Source organism: Rhinolophus sinicus, linkage group LG01 (assembly GCF_036562045.2).
Source record: "Rhinolophus sinicus isolate RSC01 linkage group LG01, ASM3656204v1, whole genome shotgun sequence".
NCBI classification, from domain to species: Eukaryota; Metazoa; Chordata; class Mammalia; order Chiroptera; family Rhinolophidae; genus Rhinolophus; species Rhinolophus sinicus.
Window position 1 is genome coordinate 74,239,050 of NC_133751.1, and position 14,698 is coordinate 74,253,747.

The following is a 14,698-nucleotide window of genomic DNA, read 5'->3' on the forward strand; positions in this document are numbered from 1 at the left end:
TTGACTTTGTAAAGCAAAAATATTAACAATATATTATGTGGTTTATAACCAAAGAATATAAGAGGAAAAGGAAGTATGCTGTTGCCAATTTCTTACAGCATACATGAAAATAGACTATAATAACTTCAAGATGCATTATAAGCCCTCCCCAATTACTAAAAATAAAATCTTGGAAAAATATTAAAGCTATTTACACTTATGAATACAGATGCATAATTTAAGAATATACTTTAGCAAACTAAATCCCAAATATACTTTAAAAATGTTACTAGCGAAGCACATTTAAGAGATGAAAGGATTATCAATATTAGGAAATCTTTTAATATAAATTATCATGGGTGAAAAGCCTTATGACCATCTCTTGTAGATAGAAAGGATATTTGATAAAATTTAAAATCCAAATTTTAAATATTAAAATCGTCTTCATAAAACTGAAACACAAATATATTTCATTAACATCATAGAATTATTTTAAACCTGCAAGCTGTTTAATTACAATACACTGGACTGGAAGCATTGCTTTGAGAGACAGGAATAGACTAGTATAGCCACAGCCTGGATTTTACATGATTTTGAAAATGCTTACCAGTGAGACGAGAAAAAAAATGAGTCAATGTAATTAATATCCTCAGATGAAACTATTGTCTACTTGTACAAGAAAGAAATCATTACAGATATTTTAAAAGAAAACGGTATCAAAAATTACCAATTTCAATATGCATTTGTAAATAATAGTTCCCATATAAAACAAAAGGAAAAACTGAAAATGCAATATAAATAAAATTCCTACTTATAAGACCAAGAAATATGTAAATGTAAAAAATACAGAAAATATGTAGAAATTATTACTTTAAATAAATTTTTCAGTGTTTCCTAAAAATTCTTATCAATTTCATAAACTCAAAACTATAAAAATCTTTAAAATAGGCTTGATTGGGGAAAAGTATTTTCCTACAAAATATTATAATATTTTATAAAGTTACAATAACAAAGCAGTATATTGTTGACGTGAAAACAAAGAGATTACTAAAATAGAATTGGAAATATAGAAAAAAAGCAAAGTATATTATGGGTAGAGTACATGATGAAATTTTCACTACTTTCATTTCAAATCAGGAATAACAAGTCTTTTTTCAATTAGATGGTAAAATGACAAATGGGCAACTGTTTGGGAAATATGAATATATATATATAGTAACTCACACACAAATATATAACTGAAATTAAAGTGAATTCCATAAAAATTAAAATTTTCCATGGAGAAATGAAATCACAAAATATAAATTTTCCATGGAGAAATGAACTCTAAAAATATAAACAATAGTAAAAGATACTTAAACAGTAGTAAAATATACATTAACAATTATAATGTAAAAGGCAGTGAGAAATTTCCTAAGTCTGATAATGCCAGAACTCTAATGAAGAAATGTTTAGACGTGACCATGTGTTTAAAACATCTTTACTCCAAATTAAAGTAAATAAATAAACAAATATATAACAGTCAAATAAACCAATAGGAAAATGTTACAATATATACCAAAAGATTATATTTCTTGATACCAAAAGACTATATTTCTTGATACATAGAATGTTCTTACACAACAATAAAAAACACACAAGGACCAAATAGAAAAATGGGAAAAGATATGAACAAACAATTCAAATGAATAACATTAGACATATATAAAATGTTACCTCAATATCAATCAAAGAAATAGTAATTTAAAACTTATTTATAAATTATCATATTGCAAAATACTAATGAAATAATGTTTGGGAGAGTGGATAGTTTCATATACAACTATCACATTGTAGCTTGTATAACTCTAGAGGTATTACGAAACCAAAAGCTTTGATACATTTCTTTACACCTCAAAATTCTGCTTTTAGGAATATTCCCTTCTAGCCAAGTGATTGGAGAAGTACAAAGAAATGTAAATATATAAGAAAATGACATTAACAATTTTGTAAGTAAATAGTAAAAATACTTAAAAAATAAATCCTCAGCTTTATTTCATCTCATGCAATCATAAGTCCTTCAAGAACCTGGAAAAAGGAAGTCTTTGTACATATACTTTTGATAATGGACAATTATTTGGGCTAAAAAATCTTCTCAGATAAGTTTTTTATCCCAATTTTATGTACTGTACTCCTCTAGTTTCCTGCATTCCCATACGTACCTGTTCTGAATATACAACTATAGGTATGTGAACACTGGAATGTGAAAAGCCTCTGACATAATTTCAAGTATATAAGCTTCATTAACTTGTATTGATTCTTTATTGAATTGTTGTTCCTTCAGCCTGAATGCCCAAGATGGATTTCAAGCAAATGCAGCAATAAATCAAGTGTTCTTCCTTGGGAAGAGGTGATGTTTTGCCTATTATCAACTCTGGGTAAGTTCCATTGCCATCTCTTTCTCTTTGTATGGAGTTTTGAGTGTCTGTTTAAACATTTTATTAGTATTTTTTATGGTTCTGGTATCATGAGTTTTCTCAAGTAAATTTAATAAAGAAGATGGACTAAATTTGGGGATGCCAGTCTTCCCACAGTTGATAGGCAGCATGCATGATTATAAGCACTATCATACTTATACAAATCCTTTCAGAGACTCTCATCTGCTGTACAGCTTGTCAGAGGTTGCTGGACTTTGGACCAAGTACTTGAACATTCTCCCTGACCCTTACTGTCTTAATGTAAGATGATGCATTTGATTGCAATAGATGGATTCCGTAAATAATCTCTTTCAATTCAAAATTAGTGCAGTGGTTAACTCACGGACTTTGGATCAGACAGACCCTTATTGGTATCCAAATTCCATTATTTAGTGGCTTGTGTAACCTTGGCAAAGTTACTTAACTTTAATCACTTCAGCTCTAAAATGCGTATAAAAAAAGACTAACTTCTAGGCAAGTTTGACTAAGAATGCCTATGAAACGTTTAACCAGTGCCTGATGCCTGAATTAAGTGATTAGAGCTCATCTTTGATTTTCTGGCATTTCCAACCCTTTTCTGTATTTGAGAAATGTCCTACTTTGTGAGTCTTAGAACACCTCCAGAAGCCAGCTATCAGTTTTTCTAGTCTCCCGTGCAGCTATACACAGGTCTGTGTGCTAAATGTTGCTAATCACATCACTGAATTACTGGATAATAAAATAAAGGCCTATGTTGAATTTACTTGACAAAGTTATGGTAAAGGTAGACACTACACTTAATTTCCAGTGGACATTAAGGAAGCTTCCCTGTGATTTATCAGCAGTGTCCTTGAATGTTTTATCTCCAATAAGCTTTTGATCCTTCTATAGATGATTTTATTTTCATTAAATACCCTCTTTTCCACTTAAATTAGCCATCTTTTTTCTACTGTTTACAACTAAGAACCTCCCCTGAAACACTAGCATGTAATACTAGTCTTCAAATGGTGGTGGTGGTAGTTTTTAATAGTTTTAGTAGAAACTCATATTATACAAAAAGATGAATGACTAAATGTTGATAATTGTTGAAGCTGGAAAATGAGTATACAGAAGTTGATTGTACTATTCTGTCTTCTTTTACATATGTTTTAAATTTTCTGTGATAATTTAAAAAAACATGATATATATGTGTGTGTGTGTATACATATACATATATATATGCATGCAAAATAAATAAATAAATTACAAGTAACTTTCAAAAATGCATATATATGTATACATATACATATATAAATAAATAAATTACAAGTAACTTTCAAAAATGCATATATATATGTATACATATATATATATGCATGACAGACACATGTGGTAACAGGAGGAAATAGTTTGATTCCTAACAGCTGCTTTATAGTTTTATTTTTGAAACCAAGTAAAAGAGATAGCTGCAAGGACCAACAAATTTCCATATCAGGTTTTAATGAGCTTAATTTTTCGCTTAATATTGTGAGTATCTACCTGCCCCAACTAGAGGTTATAATCATAAATGATGTTAGGGGTTAAGCAGAGACCTAAATTCTTCATCCCATCTTAATATATTAATCAGCAATAAGTCTTGTGTTTTAAACTTTAATCATGCAGTTTCTCCAAAGAATCATATTTTACATTAAAATGTGTAGTGAAGCAGGATGCAAAATAAATAAATTACAAGTAACTTTTAAAAATTGTGTTAGGAATAGATACTGCTAATAAAATTATACTTTTGTAAAATGATCTACTTTGAAATATATACTGTACTAATCAATCTCTTCAAAGTTTTAAAGGTTGAATTTAATTATTGTAAAAATGTTAAAATAATGCCAGGGATGTGCTTAGTAGTTAATGTTAGACCTATATGCACATCTGGAGATATTGTTAATGCAAATAAGATGTTTTACCCACTAAAATGCATAACAAGAAAAAAATAGTGATGATATTTCAAGGTACAATTTGTCTATTTAATCATGAAATGGAAGAGAATAAATCTAAACCAGTAACCAAACAAAAGGACAATTTGTACTGAATTACAAAGTATTATCATAATATTTTATGAGAGTATTGTTTCAGAAAAAGACTCCCTAAGCTACAGGAGTATGACCAGAAGCTGAGGTTGAATAGCAGTGTTTAATAAGTGGAAATCACTTGTGTGGAAGTTACCCTTTTTGCACACTTTAATGATACCCTAATATTGGCAACAGATTTCACTGAATCTGTATAAATCTACAAATTCATTAAGAACCGTGAAATCATAAAAAGTTCTACAAATTTAGGATGATGAGCCTTAGTCTTTATATATAGATACCCATTTGTAAATATATGTTGTTTGGAATAAAATAATCCCTAATAAACTCTGGAACCTTTAATATAGAGTATTAAGAGTATCTTCACTTAGGATCTTTTTTACTTTAAGTATCCATATTGGTTTTGCTTCTTAAATGCAACTCAAATATCTTCTCAATCTACTGTTAATGTTCTAGTACAGGTCCTTGTCATCTTTTGCCTCGATCAAAACAAATGCCATGTAGCTCATTTTCCTAATTATTATGTATCCATTTGCAATTCTTCATCATTTACCATAGTTTATTGATTCTAAGTACACAATTTTTCATATTTTAGCTTCTTTGAAATCAGAATTCTTGTTACAATCACGGTCAGCCAGGTAACAGTCATGATTAGGTTATTAATATCTTTGCCCAAACATCAAGTGGCCCAGTGTCATAACTTGTGGATGTTAATAACTTAAGAAAAAAACAAACAAACCTAGGAATAATGGTAAAACAACTTTCATGAAGAGAAAGTCAGAAGTAATCTAGCTTCATATGAATGACCTCAAACCTAGCTTTTGAGCACTAATGACTTTTAGTTATTTTATTAATTCTTTAAGAAATGTTGTATTATCAACATTCTTGTTGGCACAGAGTGAGATTTAGTAGTAAAATCATAGATGTTGACTACTCTGAGTTGAGAAGGGACTCAATATTCATATAATCCATATGAAGAAGTTTTGAAAATACCTTAACCATTTTATTTACATTTTGAATTCCATTTTTAATGTTTGCACAAAAGTGATAACTGATAAAAAATAATGTTTAATTAATTCTAAAATGGTTTTCAAAAAAAAGTTTTCAACAAATATAACGTAATAATTTTAACCGGTCAAGAAGCTTTGCTTTATTTAATAGCAGTGATTTTTTTTTTCTAGTGCACCTTAAAACATTTGGCATCTTTGTTTAGTAATTCGGTAATTATCTTGTCACCTTTCTAATTGGTTTACCTCTAATTAAGAAAACAATTGCCATTCAACATCTCTCTGTTAACTATGAAATACAGTCACAGCTCATAGCTAGCATGCAGTCATGTATAAATACAGTCATAGCATAATGGAGCCTGCTTTAGGTTGGGTTATCTAGAAACACAGACCAAAGCAGAATTCTCGTGCAAGTGATTTGCTGATGTGAGACTTTCAGGTGAAACCTGGGAGTGTCTGGGAAACAGAATGCGCAGAAGAAGAATGAAGGTAAAAATGCATGTTCTGCTGAATTCTATGTAAATTCTACTCAAGATATGTGTTCGGCTGATCCTGTAGGGAACTTGTAGTGACTCTGGACTATGTCAACAAAGTTGACACTCCATTTTCTAGAATCCACTTCCTTCTATGGCTGGCCACAAGAGAAACATGCATGCAATTTGGGAGGCAGAAGTGAAGCAGTAGCCATTTTACTTGGAAGGTCAGTGAAGGGCACCACAGGCTGTTGCAGACTGCTCCCACTGTTGCGAATCTGTCGGCTCTTGGACTTTGCAGGAGGCAGCGGCTGGTTCCAGGGTGACTCCACCTCCCATTTGAGCTCTTTCTTCAGTTTCTCTAAGTCCTGGGCCAGGTGAATGCACAGCTCCATGGTGCAGGTCTCCAGCTTTATCTATATGGCAGCTACATCATTGCAATTGGAGGTAATGGGAGACAGACGGGGATTTCAGTCTGAGCTCATTGGTTCTAGTACATCCACGAGTTCCCGTTGGCTCTGTGCACCCCCACTTTATGTCCACTTTTTCTTCCTAATGGCCATTATGCCGACTTGGCAACTTCAGTTCTTCCATCAATGCAGAAGCCACAGTGTTCTGTAGACTGCTTCCCCGTCACTCATAATTGTATATGTCTAATGCCTTTATAAAATCACTTCATATCACTACAAATGATCAGTTCTCTGACCAAACCCTGGATGATACAGACTTCTAGAGCAAGAATGCTACGATTTGTCCCATGACAAGGAGGCCCAGCTTTCTTTACTACCCCATGTGAGACATTGGCAATGAGCCACGCTCCAGGAGGGGACAAGTAACCTCCCAAGGGTTTCTGGCAAAATGACTTTTGTGGATCAAGGCCAGGTGTCCTGAGAAGGATGCAGCAATGGGTTGTTGGTGGATCACACTAACAATAGCGGGGGATGAGTCCACCATCCAAGGGAGGAGATCTGAGCAGGGAACTGATAGCATCTACTACAAGGTCCTACAATTTACCCTTCATGTAGTTTGTGGCCTCATTTCTTGACACTTCATATGGGTCCTAACTTTTGTCTATTTTCTTAACATCCATTTCTTTTTATACTTCAGACCTAAATAGATTTTCTTCTCTTTCTGCCTGGAAAACTGCTATGAGACCTATAAGATTATTCTCCAATGCACCTTCCTCTAAACAATCACATTACCTGTACATGCTTCTATCATAGTGATTATTTTATTTGCATTATGGATATGTCTCTGATTTTTAGGTTGAGTGTTTGGTAACTCCAGATTAGTTATTATTCAAAGTAGATGAGATTATCTTTGAAAGGTTAAATTGCTTTGTACCTTGGTTAATTGAAATTAGAATGCTAGCAGTATTGCATTTTAAAATCTTAATATTTATAATGTATGTGTACATTAAGATGATTCTAATTCAGCTGTGCACAAGTTATCATATTCTTATGGGGAAAGTTAGGGCAAATGGAAATTAGGGGCATGTGGCCTAGAGTTACTGTAGATTTCTTTTTTGTTTTATGTTTCTGTTGTTGTTTTTTCTTTTTCTTTTTTAATCAACACTCCAAATGAATGGCTCAACAGACAAATTGCTTGCATTTCTGTGTGCTCATGAAAAAAATACATGGGAGGTTCATTTTCTGTCTTACATTTTCTGATAAGCAGTTCTAGTTTCACTAGTATTTTCACATCATGTATTGTTAAAAATCACTAGAAGAAAAGAAAGTCAGTAGAAGAAAAGGTAGAATATAGTTGAAGAACCAAATTCTTCTTACAATTATAGAGTTTGCAAATTTCTAGAATTGATGACAAGATTTTAAGACCAAATTAGAATCACATGTACTGTACTTTACAGAATCAGATTTTGGAACTGGCTTCTTACTCAGTGGTTAACAGAGAGATGTTTGGGGCATGAGAGCTCTATGCAGGTACTTCAAACAGGACAGCAGTTAATGAACAACTGGACTGAAGCATACAGGTTATAGAACCTGAAGATTTTTTCCCAGAGGATAGTGTCAGGAGAAAAAAACAATGCCAATGAAAGATATGAACAAGGAAATAACTGGAAAAAATTATCTAAGTGGTGGGGAACAAGGGCAGAAAGGTAAACATAATATGCTGAAGATTAAAGACCACAAATTTTAAATTGTTCCCATGTAATATAAACTACATATTTTTCCAGTAATTAACACTAGCTGTTGTAACAATTCAAAATTTTCAGTGCTTAACCCAATAACAGTTTATTTCGTGCTCTCCTTATAGTTTAATCAGGTTTGGCAGAAGATCTTCCCCACAATTCGGGAATCATGATTTCTTGCACCGCTGTTGCTATCATCTTTAATGGCTTCCTCAGACTCATCCTCTGGGTCCTCCCTCTTCATTCAGCCAGTTAGGAGAGCACTGAGTAAATAATCTGCATGGCATTTCATGACTTTTTTTATTTCTTCCCAGAAACAATCACCTGACCCCAACCTAATTAAAATGGAAAGTGAGGTATGCAGTGTTCCTGTATATTTAGCAGGAAGAAACAAATTCAATGCTGTGCATGTTGCTACTTTGTATCACTGCTGCTTTCAGGAGCTGAGCTGGGATTCTGTAGTCAGACTGCCTGAGTTCAATCTCTGACAATTTATCAGCTCTGAAACCAAGAGCAAATTAACTTTCCCTCAATGTCTCAGTTTCTTTATCTGTAAAATAGGGGCAAATAATGGAATCTACCTCCTAGGATTGTAATGAGGGTTAAATTAGTTAGTGTATTAAAGTATTTATCTCAATACCTTTGCATATTAGCTTTAATTTAGTGGTTTTTTTTGCCGTTGATACTTATAATCTGCTAAAGGAAAATTAAAAGTAATAATTTCCAATTGGCATCTCTTAGAAGCATTTTATGCAAACACTACTGACACTTATATGATCCTCCAATGTAAACTAGAAGAATACTTTTGGGAAAATAAAATTCTACTAGACGCTAGAAATAAATGTTTGCAGATCCAAGTTTAACCCTCACCTCTCAATGAGAATGAGAAGAGGAAATCAAGGAAGATAACTAAAATAGGGATGATTTTGGCTCTATTCCTTTAATCACCTTCCTATTCTATCCTGGGAGCCTCCTGGATATTCATACAATCATTATGTATTAGTGTTTCTCTAGATCATGTTGGTTGCAGTCGGCATTATAAGTCAAACTGGAAAAGGAAGGAGGATACAGCAATGCAAAAGGAAAACAGACAAAACTAGTCAAGGCTATATTTGAGACATCTGCACTTGATTATAAGTACTTCAGAGACAAAGGGAAAATGGAAAGATACATTTACAACAGCAGACGGTGAATGGAAATTTGAATGGGGAAAAATATGTACTTTGGTATATGTGAGTGTCCTTCTCGATTGGCCTCATCCTTTTTTTATTTGTTTTTAATCTTTTTTACTTTTTCCCTATTTATGACCTATATATACTCCTGACCCATTGGATTGTTGTATCACCACAAATAAATATCACATTTTTCGAGTTTCATTCCCTCGTGCATACCATTACCTCTACCAGACACGACTTAGTAGAGTTTTTACCAATCTGCACTGATGATGATAAGCCAGCTGCTGTCATAAATATACCCCCCAAAATATCATAGTTCAAACACAAATTAATTGCTTGCTTAGGTGACGGTAGTCAGTAGGCAACCCTCTGGCTAATGGTCCTCTGTCACACAGTCATTCCGAAGGTTGGAGGCTCTTCCACATGTGGCCTCCAAGTCACCCCGAGGGGATCGTCTTTATTCCAATGAGGCAGAAGAAAGAGCATTAAGGAATTGATGTCCTAATAGGCCAGGTCTAACAGGGACACTTCTTCTACTATTCCCCTTCAATTAGCTAGAACCAGTCATATAACAAAATTGCGAGGGTGTTGCAATGGTAGTTGAGATGTGTGCTCAGGAAAATGAGAATACTGGTTTTGGTAAGCAGCTATGGTAGTAATCTCTGCCAAACCTACGTTCAAAGTCCATGTCAGCAGATACCCTTTTATAAAGCTTTTCCTGATTCCCCTTAGTTCTACTAAATTCCCTTGAATTGATCTAAGTCACGTATCTTATTTGACTTGTATAAGACAGGGCTTTTGTTTGTTTCATACTGGATCTGTCCTTCACATTAGAGTGAATGTAAGTTCCTCTGAGGAAAACAACTGGGTGCTAATCATCTTTGTGTCTCTTCTAGTAATTAGTGCAGTATCTTATGCACTGCAAAGACACAATATTTTAATTTTTTTTTTAATTTAGTAGAAAGAAATAAATTCTTTAAAAATTAAAATTGTAAAAATCACAATTGGCAGCTTTATATAATTATTTATTTAGCTTTACTTAGGAGATTATTTTATGACTTAGCACATACTCTAGTAAAGATATACTTTAGAAAATGCGTTCCAGGCATGCACAGTGATGGCATATCTATTACAGATGGAAAAGAACAAAAGATGCCACTTACACATTCAACATACTGAAAATAATATAATGAAGGATCTTCTAGAGGACTGTGCTTGCTTCTCTCATATAATGAGGACAAAACAATTCACAAGAACAAAAGGAAAGTTTTAGAATGAATGGTAAATGTAATAGAACTACTTAGTAAGGAAGGGAGTCATTATTGAAAGATGAAAGAGAAAGAAACAAATTTAAACAATAAGACTATACCCCTTGATTGTTTTCACATTTTTACTTTGAGAAGGTGGATGAGTTACAGAACTCAGCTTGATTCCATTAAGTATTTAAAGTAAGACTGTGGGAATAAAATTTTGAAAAAGTTTCTTAAAAAAATATATGTCAGTATTGACCATAGCTGCAGGCTAATTAAGGAATTTCTTCATAGTGATAAGAAAGCTGGCTCATTCCCAATTCAGATTGATTATTCACCAAGACAGACAACATAATTGATGGCTACACAATACTATTAAGATATATATCAAGGAGTCTGTGAGGGAAAATTTGATAACTATAGTAAGATTGTCAATCCATGGGAAAATATAGTCAGATCAGATCAGTTTTCAATTTTTTGTCTTTTGTAAAAAGATGTGTGGAATGGTCAATTAATGGTGTACCACAAATGAAAAGTTAGTTCAATAACATTGTATACACTGTTAAAAAATTAAAAGCCGCCTACCTAGAGCATTGGTCATACTGATCCCATGTTTAAATCTTAAAATGGAGATGAAACACATACTGTAAAAATAGCATGAGATGAAACACATACTGTAAAAATGCTGTATTTTATTTCAAATATTGGGAGACTTATTGGATTTGTTTACTGTACTGGAATTCAGTTGTATTTAATATCGCTTAAAATAAGTATACTTTTGAAAATTTCATGTTATAGCCTCTGGCTATAGCAGCATTTGTTATTCTAAGAATAGAACAGAATTTAATTTTTTTTAATTTAATTTAATTTTTTAAGGAGGGCACAGTTCACAGTGACCCATGCAGGGATTGAACCAGCAACCTTGGTGTTATTAGCACCACGCTCTGACCAACTGAGCTAACCGGCCACCCCCAGAATTTAATTTTTAAGAATAAAATAATCACATACATTGTCAAGCATATTATTACCTAAATTTGGATAAATTACAGATCAGAATATATCCCTAAAATGTTAACAACCTTGCCCACTACTTCAATTGGTTTATAAATAGTTTAGCCAGAACCCACAACAGTAGCATTTGTAAATGCTCTCTGTCTTACTTGGGGTGAACACAAGATCTAAAGCCTCTTTGGGATTAAAGGTCAGTATCACTATTTCTGACAAAGTAGATTCATTAATTCTAACAATAATTGAGATACTTAGGAAGACTCTGTCTCTACCCAGATAATATATATTTTACTTGCCATGAGAATACTAAATTTTCAAATGAATCTAATATTTAACAATAATATTTTGAGATACTAGCAGAGCTTTTTTTTTTCTTTTTCTTAGAGACCAAAATTTCTCATCATCCTGAGGCCATTTGCCCTGTGAATAAGTGGCATTCATTACTTCTGGGAAAGGGTTGACCTGGACTAAAACAAAGAAGTCAGTTGAATATTTTATACATAGATCAGACTTGGTATAAATGAGAATAGCTATTGAAAATACTAGAATTTTTGTAGACAAAGAGATTTGGGGCTCCATAATGTTAAAAGCTATCAATCTCAGAAAAGAACGATTACACATAAAGCACATCAGAAAGGAAATACATGAATTATATAAAAGCTCATTTTTCTGCCATAGTAAGTGTTGAAAATAGCACAATCGAGCAGACAGAGAGAGAAAGATTTGAAAGAGATGTGACTAAAGCTTTAGATATTTCTTGAGTCTCTTCGAAAGGACCTAATATCTTCTCTAGGGAAAATTGCAAAAGGTATATGTGAGAATAAGTTTAGCAGAGTCTGAGACAGATGGAACTTGTGCTCCACTTCCCAGACTGTAGCATGGAGAAATTAGACTCTGTTAGAGTGATCTGTGTCCAGACTGAATCCTGAGTGGTTATTCTAACAATGGATAAAGGTGGAGCCAAAAGAAATGGGCTTAATGTCAGATTTGCAGAGTCCTTCAATCCCATCACTATGTAGGAATATCTATAAAAGTTCCCTAGGTCCAGTTAGAGAGTATGGTACTGCCTGGGTACTGCCAAAGATGTATGGATCACAAAGGGACATACACCTGGATACAAAAACCCATGGGAGGATCAAGGACATTAGCAGTCGATGCCATTGTACAATAATGGAGACCAAACAGAATGAGTTATTCTTGGTGAAAGCCCGTGAAGATAAAAAATAATGGTAGAAAAGAATTTTCCCATAATGCCAAGGCAATGAATAAGCCACCCTAACCTCACTCATCTAACTTAGATCACTTCGGAGAGAAGGAATAAAACAAACAAAAAGAGACTATTGAGGAAGATTCATAATTGACTGAATAGTTATGTAAGTATAGTCATACACTGTTTAAGGACAGATATATGTTCTAAGAAACTCATCATTGGGTGATTTCATCATTGTGCAAACATCATAGGGTGTACTTGTACAAACCTAATACTACAGCCTACTATACACCTAGGTGTATGGTACAGACTATTGCTCCTAGGCTACAAAGCTGTACAGCATGTAACTGTACTAAATATTGTAAGCAGTTTTAACACAATGATAAGTATTTGTGTATCTAAACATAGAAAAGGTAAAAAAAAGTACTGTACTTTTATATGATTGGTAGCACAGTAGGTTTGTTTACACCAGCATCACCTCAAAAACATTGCACTACAACATTAGGATGGCTACAGGTATCATTAACAGATAGGAATTTTTCAGCTTCATAATAGTCTTATGGACCCACCATCATATATGTGGTCTGTCGTTGACCAACCTGTCAGTATTTGGCTCCTGACCATATCAAACCTAAAAACTGAACTCATTACCTAAAATGTAAGGCAACCAATGCCATACCAATAAGTTTAATAAAAACAAACCCATAATTTGGGGAATGTAATCAATAATGTTGTAAAGATTTTGTAGGGTATCCGATGGACACTTGTCCCATTTAGGAGACCATCTCAGGGATGATGTAGATTCCTGATCACTGCACTGTACACCTGAAGCTGAAGCTGAACAATAATAAATGTCAACTATAAGTTTATATATATATATATATATATATATATATATATATATATATATATATATATATATAATGTATATAGTTAAAAGAAGAGGAGTACAGCATTAGGAATATAAACAGTGGAAATGTAATGGCTGTGTGCGATGTCAGAGGGATAGTGGATGAGGGGAGGGGGTTGCACAGTGTGAGGGATATAAATGATAAATGTCTAACTATTACATTGTTTTGTGTACCTGAAACTAATAAAAAAAATTTACAAAAATCTCATCTCTACAAAAAGTAAAAAAAAAAGAAAAAAATTAAGACAAGTGGTATTGAACAAAATGAGAAGTTCTAAAATAAGTTGAGTTCAGTTACAGAGATATAGAGTCACCTAAGTATAAACCTATTACGTGTCTAAAATCTTGTGCCTACTCTCTAGCCTTCATTATTTTAAAAGGGAGAATTTCAACATGTTTGACTATATTTTCCTAACAAAAACTAAAATTCCAAATTAGAACTTTAACAAAGGCCATGTTTGAATCAAAATACTAGCTATATAAACTTTGGAAGATTAAACTTCAACTGAGTAGCAATTTAAAAAGAAACAGAATAAGGTATAGTTAGGAAAAAACATACTTACCTACTTGGAACTCAAAATTGGAAGTTTTCTTATCTTGGCAAAACTTTTCCAAGATATATTTGCATTTTGAAATTCCTCATTGCAAAACTCTCTCCAGTAAAAAATCTTTCTGATCTGCTCAATAGAAGAAAACCAAAACTATATGAATTAAGCCTTAATTGACCCATATGACACCCCTTGTACTTATTCAGGTTTTCTCTGAATTAGAATATATCCTTTCAATATATTTGCTTTACTCTTGTATAGATAACAGTATAGATATAAATTCCTTTTAAAGATGCTGTAGGAAACATTTAATAAGCCATGAACATAAAATATACATGATTATTAGTGATTTGAGCTAATTGAAAAGCAATCTAATCTGTTTTCTCTTCCATAATTAATTTTAGGTACAAATAATGCTAAAGCATTTGTAATAAGTAGCTGGGTAAAATAGTTAATTTTTATTGGTCACCAATTTTATCACCGGTGGAAAAATC

General features: G+C 32.9%; 1 long non-coding RNA gene across 1 annotated transcript in view; it reads left to right on the top strand.

The window, feature by feature from the left end:
• Window positions 1–2,300: 2,300 nt before the first annotated feature.
• The window catches only part of LOC141572899 (uncharacterized), a 141,599-nt gene continuing 129,201 nt past the window's right edge, over window positions 2,301–14,698 (top strand). The window contains exon 1 of the long non-coding RNA XR_012498448.1: window positions 2,301–2,396. This is a non-coding gene — a long non-coding RNA (uncharacterized LOC141572899). The remainder of the gene's footprint in view (window positions 2,397–14,698) is intronic.